Source organism: Colobus angolensis, unplaced genomic scaffold (genome assembly GCF_000951035.1).
Source record: "Colobus angolensis palliatus isolate OR3802 unplaced genomic scaffold, Cang.pa_1.0 Scaffold576, whole genome shotgun sequence".
NCBI lineage: Eukaryota > Metazoa > Chordata > Mammalia > Primates > Cercopithecidae > Colobus > Colobus angolensis.
In genome coordinates, this window is record NW_012119332.1 from 667,064 (window position 1) to 677,831 (window position 10,768).

The window sequence follows — 10,768 nt, forward strand, 5'->3', positions numbered from 1 at the left end:
TTCAAAATGCAGAAATCACCGGTCTTCTGTGTCCTTCGCGCTGGGAGTTGGAGACTGCAGCTGTTCCTATTCGGCCATCTTGCTCCGCCCCTCATTGTGGTTTTAATTTGCATTCCCCTAATAGCTAATGATACTGAGCTTCTTTTCCTGCATTTATTTGCTATTGCTATCTCTATTTATGGTGAAGTGCCTATTCAAATATTTTGTGGTTTTAAAATTTTCTTATTGTCAAATTTTCACAAAACAGGTTTATTGAGGTTTAATTCATGGACATACAATTCATCCAGTTAAAGTACAAGAATACCTTGGAAATACTGCAAATTCAGTTCCCGACCACTAAAAGAAAGCAAATATGGTAACAAAGTAAATATCACAATAAAGTGAGTCACGTGATTTTTTAGTTTTCTATTTCATATACAAGTTATGTTTACACTATATTGTAGTCTATTAAGTGTGCAATAGCATTATGTCTAAATAATGCACATTCTTTTATTGAAAATATTTTAGTGCTTGCCTGAAAATGCTAACAATCATCTGAACCTTCAGTGAGTTGTAATCTTTTTACTGATGGAGGGTCTCGCCTTGATGTTTATGGCTGCTGAATGATCAGGGTGGTGGCAGATAAAGAATGAGGTAGCTGTGGCAATTTCTTAAATATAGAAAACAGTAAAGTTTGCCAAATTCATTGACCCTTTCTTTTATACCATTTCTCTACATCATGTGATTCTTGTTGATAACATTTTACCCACTGCAGTACTTCTTTTAAAATTAAAGTCTATGCTCTCGAACCCCACCACTGCTTTATCAAATATGTTTATGTAATATTATAAATCGTTTCTTGTCATTTCAACAATGTTCACAGCATCTCCACCAGGAGTAGATTCCATTCCAAGAAACTGCTTTCTTTGCTCACACATAAAAAGCAATTCCTCATTTATTAAAAAGTTTTATCATGAGACTGCAGCAATTCTGTTACATCTTCTGCCTCCACTTCTAATTCTAGTTTTCTTGCTATTTCCACCAAATCTGCAGTTATTTTTTCCAGTGAAGTCTTGAATCCCTCAAAGTCATCCTTGGGGTTGGAATCAACTTATTCCAAACTCCCGTTAATGTTGATATTTTGACTTCCTCCCATGAAGTGCAAGTATTCTTAATGGCAGTGAGAATGATGAATCACTTCTAGAAGGTTTTTAATTTACTTTTTCCCAGATTCATCAGAGGAATCATTATCTCTGGCAACCATAGTCTTACAAAATGTATTTCTTAAATAACAGGACTTGAAAATCAATATTACTCTTTGATCTTTAGGCTGCAGGATGAATGCTATATTAGCAGGAAAGAAAACAACATCAATCTTCTTATACATCTCCATCAGAGCTCTTGCGTGACTAGATGCATTTTCAATGAGAAGTAATATTTTGAAAGGATTTTTTTGTTTCCTGAGGTGGTCTTAACAGTAGGCCTAAAATATTCAATAAACCACGCTGTAGTGCTGTAAACAGATATGCTGTTATATGGACTTGGTTTTTCCATTTATAGAGAATAAGCAGAGTAGATTTAGCATAATTCTTAAGGGCACTAGAATTTTCAAAATGGAAAATGAGCATTGACTTCAAATTAAAGTCATCATCTGCATTATCCCCTAACAAACAAGTCAGCCTGTCCTTTGAAGTTTTAAAGCCAGGAAATGACTTCTCCTGTCTAGCTATATAAGTCCTAGGTGGCAGCTTCTTTCTGTACAGGGCTGTTTTGTCTATACTGAAAATCTGTTGAAAAGCTTGCCTTCTGCTAGCTTTTGAATTTGTTTGCTCTTGCTTCTCTAGTTCTTTTAATTGTGATGTTAGGGTGTCGATTTTAGATCTTTCCTGCTTTCTCTTGTAGGCATTTAGTGCTATAAATTTCCCTCTACACATTGCTTTAAATGTGTCCCAAAGATTCTCATATGTTGTCTCTTTGTTCTCATTGGTTTCAAAGAACATCTTTATTTCTGCCTTAATTTTGTTATTTACCCAGTAGTCATTCAGGAGCAGGATGTTCAGTTTCCATGTAGTTGTGCAGTTTTGAATGAGCTTCTTAATCCTGAGTTCTAATTTGATTGCACTGTGGTCTGAGAGACTGTTTTTTATGATTTCCGTTCTTTTGCATTTGCTGAGGAGTGTTTTACTTCCAATTATGTGGTCAGTTATAGAAAAAGTGTGATGTGGTGCTGAGAAGAATGTATATTCTGCTGATTTTGGGTGTAGAGCTCTATAGATGTCTATTAGGTCCACTTGGTCCAGAGCCACATTCAAGTCCTGAACATCATTGTTGAGTTTCTGTCTCATTGATCTGTCTCATATTGACAGTGGGGTGTTAAAGTCCCCCACTATTATTGTGTGGGATTCTAAGTCTTTTTGTAGATCTTAATAACTTGCTTCATGAATCTGGGTACTCTTGCATTGGGTGCATATATATTTAGGATAGTTAGCTCTTCTTGCTGCACTGATCCCTTTATCATTATGTAATGCCTCTCTTCGTCTTTTTTGATCTTTGTTGGTTTAATGTTTGCTTTATCAGAGACTAGGATTGCAACCACTACTATTTTTTTCTTTCCATTTGCTTGGTTAATATTCATCCATCCCTTTATTTTGAGCCTATGTGTGTCTTTGCACGTAAGATGGGTCTCCTGAATACTGCACACCAATGGGTCTTGATTTTTATCCAATTTGCCAGTCTATATCTTTTAATTGGGGCATTTAGCCCATTTATGTTTAAGGTTAATATTATTATGCGTTAATTTGATCCTGTCATTATGATGCTAGCCGGTTATTTTGCACATTAGTTGATGCAGTTTCTTCATAGTGTTTATGGCCTTTATAATTTGGTGTGTTTTTGCTGTGGTTGGTACCGATTTTTCCTTTCCATATTTAGTGCTTCCTTTAGGAGCTCTTGTAAGGCAGGACTGGTCATGACAAAATCTCTCAGCATTTGCTTTTCTGTAAAGGATTTTATTTCTCCTTTGCTTATGAAACTAGTTTGGCTGGGTATGAAATTCTGAGTGGAAAATTATTTTCTTTAAGAATGTTGAAGTTCAGCGGTGGTGTTGCCCCTGTCCAGGCCCTGAGTGGCCCTGAGCATGGGCAGTCCCTGGTGGCTGCCATAGCCGTGCTACCAGTGCTGGACTCCCACAGGTAGTGGGTGCCGTTCGGAGCTCTCCTCCAGGAGCGCCGCGCCATGGTACTGTTTGTGCAACATTTCCTGTTTTACATTTGCAAGGAATATATAGATGATCTCTGAAAAATCCTGAAGAGTTTCTTACAAGAAGCAAATGTCACCCTTATAGTGATTGAACAGTCATCCTACCATCCTATTGAGCCTTTTTGCTAACTTCCTGGATATTCTCATGAAATCTATTTCATCCTGAGCGGGAAATTTATAAAAGACTGGGAATCAAAAGAGGTGAAGAAATGGCCTCCTCAGGACAGAGCCCCCACCTAAACTCTCAGGAAGCCTTTGGAGCTTGTGGTGGGCAGTGACTGGCCCTCTCTTTGATTTTCAAGGAGATCCAGCTCAGCAAGGTGGAACTCTCATTTTAGGTTCAGGTAACAACATCCATTTTATACACCATGAAAGGAATACATTGGATCACAAACCTATCAACTGTTTTACAGCTTGTAGGAGTTTAACATGTGAACTTTACAAACAGACTTTCAGTTATCCATGTGTGAGTTAACATGGTATCTGCAACTTTCGACTGGACCTCCTGGAATGTGACCTTCAATGCTGGGGTGTAATATCCCTGTGCAGTGTCTAACCTGCTGTCCCTTTCCAGCCTTTGAGGATTTAGGGAAGTATAAAGAGGCCTTGAACCAGTTGAACTGCATGCTGAGAAGCATCAGTTGTCAAAAATGTGATAATACGTTCATTTTATAGCTTTTAAAATTTTATGCAAAATAACAAATATGAATATACAAAATATAACTTTAAAAATTATAAAATCAAAAATACCATTTCAATCATTTTACATTATGGTATATTCAGTCAATAAAAGATTTTTTTGGGAATTAATACAAATTCTGATGAAGAATATATAAAGGGAAGGGAGAGCAACACAAGACCATTGTATTCAGTGAAGAAAGCAAAATATTAAATTCTGTCAACAATATAACTGCATTTTTTAATGTATATATTTGTATTTTTGTGTGCTTAGGAAAAAGACAGGAAATAAACACCAAAATGTTGCCAGTAGGTATCTCTGTGTTAAGATGATAGTGTTATTATTTTCTTTTCTGCATTTCCCAACTGTTCTATAATGAGCATGATTAATATTGTTGGGCCTGGAAAAGGTCTTTAAACATTATATGACAATTTTATGCCTATAAGACCACCTTCTAAAGTGCAAATTATATAGGCTGCAGTCCATGTTTCTACCCTAATGGCTTTACTCATAGGAAGTGTGGCAATCTGAATATCTCACATATAGCCAGTGTCCACAGCACCTTCTCTCATTACACACTTGCTATCCATTTCACCAGGATTTTTGGGAATTGGGGGAGCTATGGAGAAAAAATTTGTTTTAGATATTTAAGATATGTATTTAAAACACAGTTAGTGTGCTTTTTGAAAGGGAACTGTAAGAATTTTATTTTATTTTATTTATTTATTTATTTATTTTTGAGACAGAGTCTTGCTCTGTCTCCCAGGCTGGAGTGCAATGGTGCTATCTTAGCTCACTGCAACTTCTGCCTCTTGGGTTCAAGTGATTCTCCTGCCTCAGCCTCCCAAGTAGCTGGGATTACAGGCACCTGCCACTACACCTGGCAACTTTTTGTATTTTTAGTAGAGACAGGGTTTCACCATGTTGGCCAGGCTGGTCTTGAGCTCCTGACCTCAGCCTCCCAAAGTGCTAGAATTACAGGCATGTGCCACCACACCTGGACAAGAATTGTTCAAATTTTTAAAAACTTTGTGACTTAAATGTACCCTATGGTTTAGTTGTGCATTCCTAGAGAACTGGTATTTCCCACCCGCAAATTGCTCTTATTTGGAAGACTTGTCAATTTTTTATTTTTCTAGAAACTTAGTCTGTTTAGTTGGGAAGTGTCCCAGAATTCCTGATGAAAAAAGTACAGCAAAATCAGGTTTTTGGTAATTATTAGCAAGTATAATACGGCTTTGAACTCAATGCTTTTATATGAAGCATATGAAGTTACAAAAAAATTAATGTATTAAAATATTTGAATATATTTTCGTGTTTGTATAATCATGCTTTTATTCAATACAATGAAATTTCTCATTTAAATTTTTTTTAAAAAAGAATGTTGAATATTGCCCCCACTCTCTTCTGGCTTGTAGGGTTTCTGCAGAGAGATCTACTGTTAGTCTGATGGGCTTCCCTTTGTAGGTAACCCAACTTTTGTCTCTGGCTGCCCTTAACATTTTTTTCTTCATTTCAACCTTGGTGAATCTGATGATCATGTGTCTTCGGGTTGCTCTTCTCGAGGATTATCCTTGTGGTGTTCTCTGTAGTTCCTGAATTTGAATGTTGGCTTGTCTTGCTAGGTTGGGGAAGTTCTCCTGAATAATATCCTGAAGAGTGTTTTCCAACTTGGTTCCATTCTCCCCATCACTTTCTGGTACAACAATCAAATGTAGGTTTGGTTGTTTCACATAGCCCCATATTTCTTGGAGGCTTTTTCCATTCCTTTTCATTCTTTTTCTCTAATCTTGTCTTCATGATTTATTTCATTAAGTTAGTCTTCAATCTCTGATATCCTTTCTTCCATTTTATCAATTTGGCTATTGATGCACATGCATGCTTCATGAAATTTTTGTGCTGTGTTTTTCAGCTCCATCAGGTCATTTATTTTCTTCTCTAAACTAGTTATTCTAGGTAGCAAAACCTATAACCTGTTGTAAAGGTTCTTAGCTTCCTTGAATTGGATTAGAACAGGCTTCTTTAGCTCAGAGGAGTTTGTTATTACCCATCTTCTCAAGCCTAATTCTGTCAATTCATCAAACTCATTCTCCATAGTTTTGTTCCCTTGCTGGTGAGGAGTCGTGATCCTTTTGGAGAGAAGAGGCATTTTGCTTTTTGGAATTTTCAGACTTTTTGGGCTGTTTTTTCCTCATTTTCATGGATTTATCTACCTTTGGTCTTTGATGTTGGTGACCTTCGTGTGGTGTTTCTGTGTGGATGTCCTTTTTGTTGATGTTGGTGCTATTACTTTCTGTTTGTTAGTTTTCCTTCTAAAAGTCAGGCCCCTCTGCTGCAGGTTTGCTGGAGTTTGCTGGAGTTTGCTGGAGGTCCACTCTAGATCCTGTTTGCTGGGTATCACCAGCGGATGTTGCAGAACAGCAAAGATTGCTGCTTGTTTATTCCTTTGGAAGCTTTGTACTAGAGGGGCACCTGCCAGATGCCAGCTGGAGCTCTCCTGTATGAGATGTCTGTCGGCCCCTGCTGGGAGGCATCTCCCCATCAGGAGGCACAGGGGTCATGGATCCACTTGAGGAGACAGCCTGTCCCTTAGCAGAACTCGAGCGCTGTGATGGGAGATTTGGTGCTCTCTCTTCAAAGTCTACAGGTAGGAACGTTTAAGTTTGTTGAAGCTGGGCCCACAACTGCCCCTTCCTCTAGGTGCTCTGTTCCGGGGAGATGGGAGTTTTATCTATAAGCCCCTGACTGGGGCTGCTGCCTTTCTTCCTGAGATTTCCTGCCCAGAGAGGAGGAATCTAGAGAAGAAGTCTGGCTACAGCGGCTTTGCCAAGCTGTGGTGGGCTCTTCCCAGTTTGAACTTCCTGGTGACTTTGTTTACACTGTGAGAGGAAAACCGCCTACTCAAGCCTCAGTAATGGTGGACACCCCTCCCACACCAAGCTTGAGTGTCCGAGGTCAACTTCAGACTGCTGTGCTCGCAGCGAGACTTTCAAGCCAGTGGATCTTAGCTTGCTGGGCTCTGTGGTGATGGGATCCGCTGAGCTAGACCACTTGATTCCCTGGCTTCAGCCTCCTTTCCATGGGAGTGAACAGTTCTGTCTCACTGGCATTCCAGGCACCACTGGGGTATGAAGAAAAACTAGCAGTTTTAATTATATTCACATCTTTTCCTTTGCATTCACAACTTGGCTGACTGTTTGGTGCAAGAACCTTGCTATCTTGGTTGTCAACATGTCTTCTTCACTAAGTTTAATGATTTCTAGTGTTTTAAGGTGAGAGACATGAGACACTTCCTTTCACTTGAACACTAATTGTAGGATTATTAATTGACCTAATTTCAATATTGTTTTGTCTCAGAGAATAGGGATGCCCCAAAAAAGGGGGAGATATGAGCAAACAGTTGGTTAGTGGAGCAAGTGATCTTTGTTTTTGTTTTTGTTGTGTGTTTCAGAACACATACATTTATTAAGTACCCTGTTGCATATGGGTGCAGTCCATGACATCCCCAAACAATAGCAATGGTAATATCAAAGATCACTTATCTCCCACACACAGTGGCTCATGCCTGTAATCTGAGCACTAAGAAGGAGGCCAAGGGGGCAGATAGCTTGATCTCAAGAGTTGGAGGCCAGCCTGGGCAACATGGCGAAATCGCATACACACACACACACGCGCGCGCGCGTACACACACACACACACACACATATTAGCTGGGCATGGTGGCGCACACCTTGTAGTCCCACAACTTGGCAGGCTGAGTTGGGAGGATCACTTGAGCCTAAGAGGTCAAGGCTGCAGTGAGCCATGATCGTGTCACTGCATTCCAGCCTGTGTGACAGAGTGAGACCCCATCCCAGAAAACAAAAACAAAAACAACGATCTCTTATCGCAGATCACCATAACAGATATAATGATAATGAAAATGTTTCAAATACTATGAGGATAACTAAAATGTGACACAGAGACATGAAGTGAGCATACATTGTTGGAAAAATGGTGCCAATAGACTTGCTCTACACAGGATTGTTACAAACCTCCAATTTGTAAAAAAAGGCAGCATCTGGGAAACATAATGAAGTGAAGCACAGTAAAAACATATGTATGTATAAAGCTTAGTGAGTTTTAGTATATAGAGAATTGTACAACTATTATCACTATTTAATTCCAAAAATATTTTATCACCCCCAAAAAGAAACCTATACCTGTGGGCTATCACTTCCCTTATTTTCTTTCTCTTTCTTTCTTTTTTTTTTTAAATTATACCTTAAGTTCCGGGATACATTTGCAGAATGTGCAGTTTTGTTACATAGGTATACACATGCCATGGTGGTTTGCTGCACCCATCAACACATCACCTACATTAGGTATTTCTCCTAATGTTATCCCTCCCCTAGCCTCCCACCCCCAGGACAGACCCTGGTGTGTGATGTTCCCCTATGTCCATGTGTTCTCATTTTTCAGCTCCCACTTATGAGTGAGAACATGCGGTGTTTGGTTTTCTGATCTTGCGATAGTTTGTCGAGAATGATGGTTTCCAGCATTATCCATGTCCCTGCAAAAACATGAACTCATCATTTTTTATGGCTGCATAGTATTCCATGGTGTATATGTGCCACATTTTCTTTATCCAGTCTATTATTGATGGACATTTGGGTTGGTTCCAAGTCTTTGCTATTGTGAAGAGTGCCACAATAAACATACTCGTGCATGGGTCTTTATAGTAGAATAATTTATAATCATTTGTGTATACACCCAGTAATGAGATTGCTGGGTCAAATGGTATTTCTGGTTCTAGATTCTTGAAGAATCAGCACACTGTCTTCTACAATGGTCGATCTAATTTAAATTCCCACCAACAGTATAAAAGTGTTCCTATTTCTCCACATCCTCTCCAGCATCTGTTCTTTCCTGACTTTTTAATGATTGCCATTCCAACTAGTGTGAGATGGTATTGTGGTTTTGATTTGCATTTCTCTGATGACCAGTGATGATGAGCATTTTTTCATATGTCTATTGGCTGCATAAATGTCTTCTTTTGAGAAGTATCTGTTTATATCCTTCACCCACTTTTTGATGAGATTGTTTGTTTTGTCTTGTAAATTTAAGTTCTTTGTAGATTCTGGATATTAGCCCTTTGTCAGATGGATAGATTGTACATTTTTTCTCCCATTCTGTAGGTTGCCTGTTCACTCTGATGATAGTTTCTTTTGCTGTGCAGAAGCTCTTTAGTTTAATTAGATCCCATTTGTAAATTTTGGCTTTCGTTGCCATTGCTTTTTGTGTTTTAGACATGAAGTCTGTGCCCATGCCTGTGTCCTGAATGGTATTGCCTAGGTTTTCTTCTAGGATTTTTACAGTTTTAGGTCTTTTAAGTCTTTGTTCAATCTCCAGTTGGTCTTTGTATAAGGTGTAAGGAAGGGGTCCGGATTCAGTTTTCTGCATATGGCTAGCCAGTTTTCCCAGCACCATTTATTAAATAGGGAATCCTTTCCCCATTGCTTGTTCTTGTCAGGTTTGCCAAAGATCAGATTGTTGTAGATGTGCGGTGCTATTTCTGAGGACTCTGTTCTGTTCCATTGATCTATATATCTCTTTTGGTACCAGTACCATGCTGTTTGGTCACAGTAGCTTTGTAGTAGAGTTTGAAGTCCAGTAGCATGATGCCTCCAGCTTTTTTCTTCTTGACCAGGATTGTCTTATTTATGCGGGCTCTTTTTTGGTTCCATATGAAGTTTAAAGTAGTTTTTTTTTTTTTTTTTCCAATTCTGTGAAGAAAGTCAGTGGTAGCTTGATGGAGATAGCACTGAATCTATAAATTACTTTGGGCAGTATGGTCATTTTCACAATATTGATTCTTTCTATCCATGAGCATGGAATGTTCTTCCATTTGTTTGTGTTCCCTCTTATTTCCTTGAGCAGTAGTTTATAGTTCTCCTTTAAGAGGTCCTTCACATCCCTTGTAAGTTGCATTCCTGCATATTTTATATCCTTAGTAGCAATTGTGAATGGGAGTTCACTCATGATTTTGCTCTCTGTCTGTTATTTGTATAAGAATGCTTGTAATTTTTGCATATTGATTTTGTATCCTGAGACTTTGCTGAAGTTGCTTATCAGCTTAAGGAGATTTGGGGCTGAGATGATGGGGTTTTCTCAATATAAAATTATGTCATCTGCAAACAGAGATAATTTGACTTCCTCTCTTCCTATTTCAATACCATTTTTTTGTTTCTCTTGCCTGATTGCCCTGGCAAAACCTGCCAATACTATGTTGAATAGGAGCTGTGAGAGAGGGTATCCTTATCTTTTGCCAATTTTCAGAGAGAATGCTTCCAGTTTTTGCCCATTCAGCATGATGGCTGTGGGTTTGTCATAAACAGTTCTTATTATTTTGAGATACATTCCATTAATACCCACTTTATTGAGAGTTTTTACCATGAGGGGGTGTTGAATTTTGTCGAAGACCTTTTCTGCATCTATTGAGATAATCATGTGGTTTTTGTGATTGCTTCTGTTTATATGATGGGTTATGTTTATTGATTTGCGTATATTGAACCAGCCTTGCATCCCAGGTATGAAGCTAACTTGAGAGTGGCGAATAAGCTTTGTGATTTGCTGCTGGATTCGGTTTGCCAGTATTGTATTGAGAATTTTCACCTTGATGTTCATCAAGGATATTGGCCTGACATTTTCTTTTTTTGTTGTGTCTCTGCCAGGTTTTGGTATCAGGATGATGCTGGCTTCATAAAATGAGTTAGGGAGGATTTCCTCTTTTCCTATTGTTTGGAATAGTTTCAGAAGGAATTGTACCAGCTCCTCTTTGTCACTCTGGTAGAATTTGGTTGTGAATCCATC

The 10,768-nt window shown here is 38.6% G+C and overlaps 1 pseudogene; it reads left to right on the forward strand.

Annotated features, from left to right (window-relative positions):
- Nucleotides 1–3,060: 3,060 nt before the first annotated feature.
- Nucleotides 3,061–3,707, forward strand: LOC105526114 (annotated as a pseudogene).
- The last annotated feature ends 7,061 nt before the right edge of the window (nucleotides 3,708–10,768 follow it).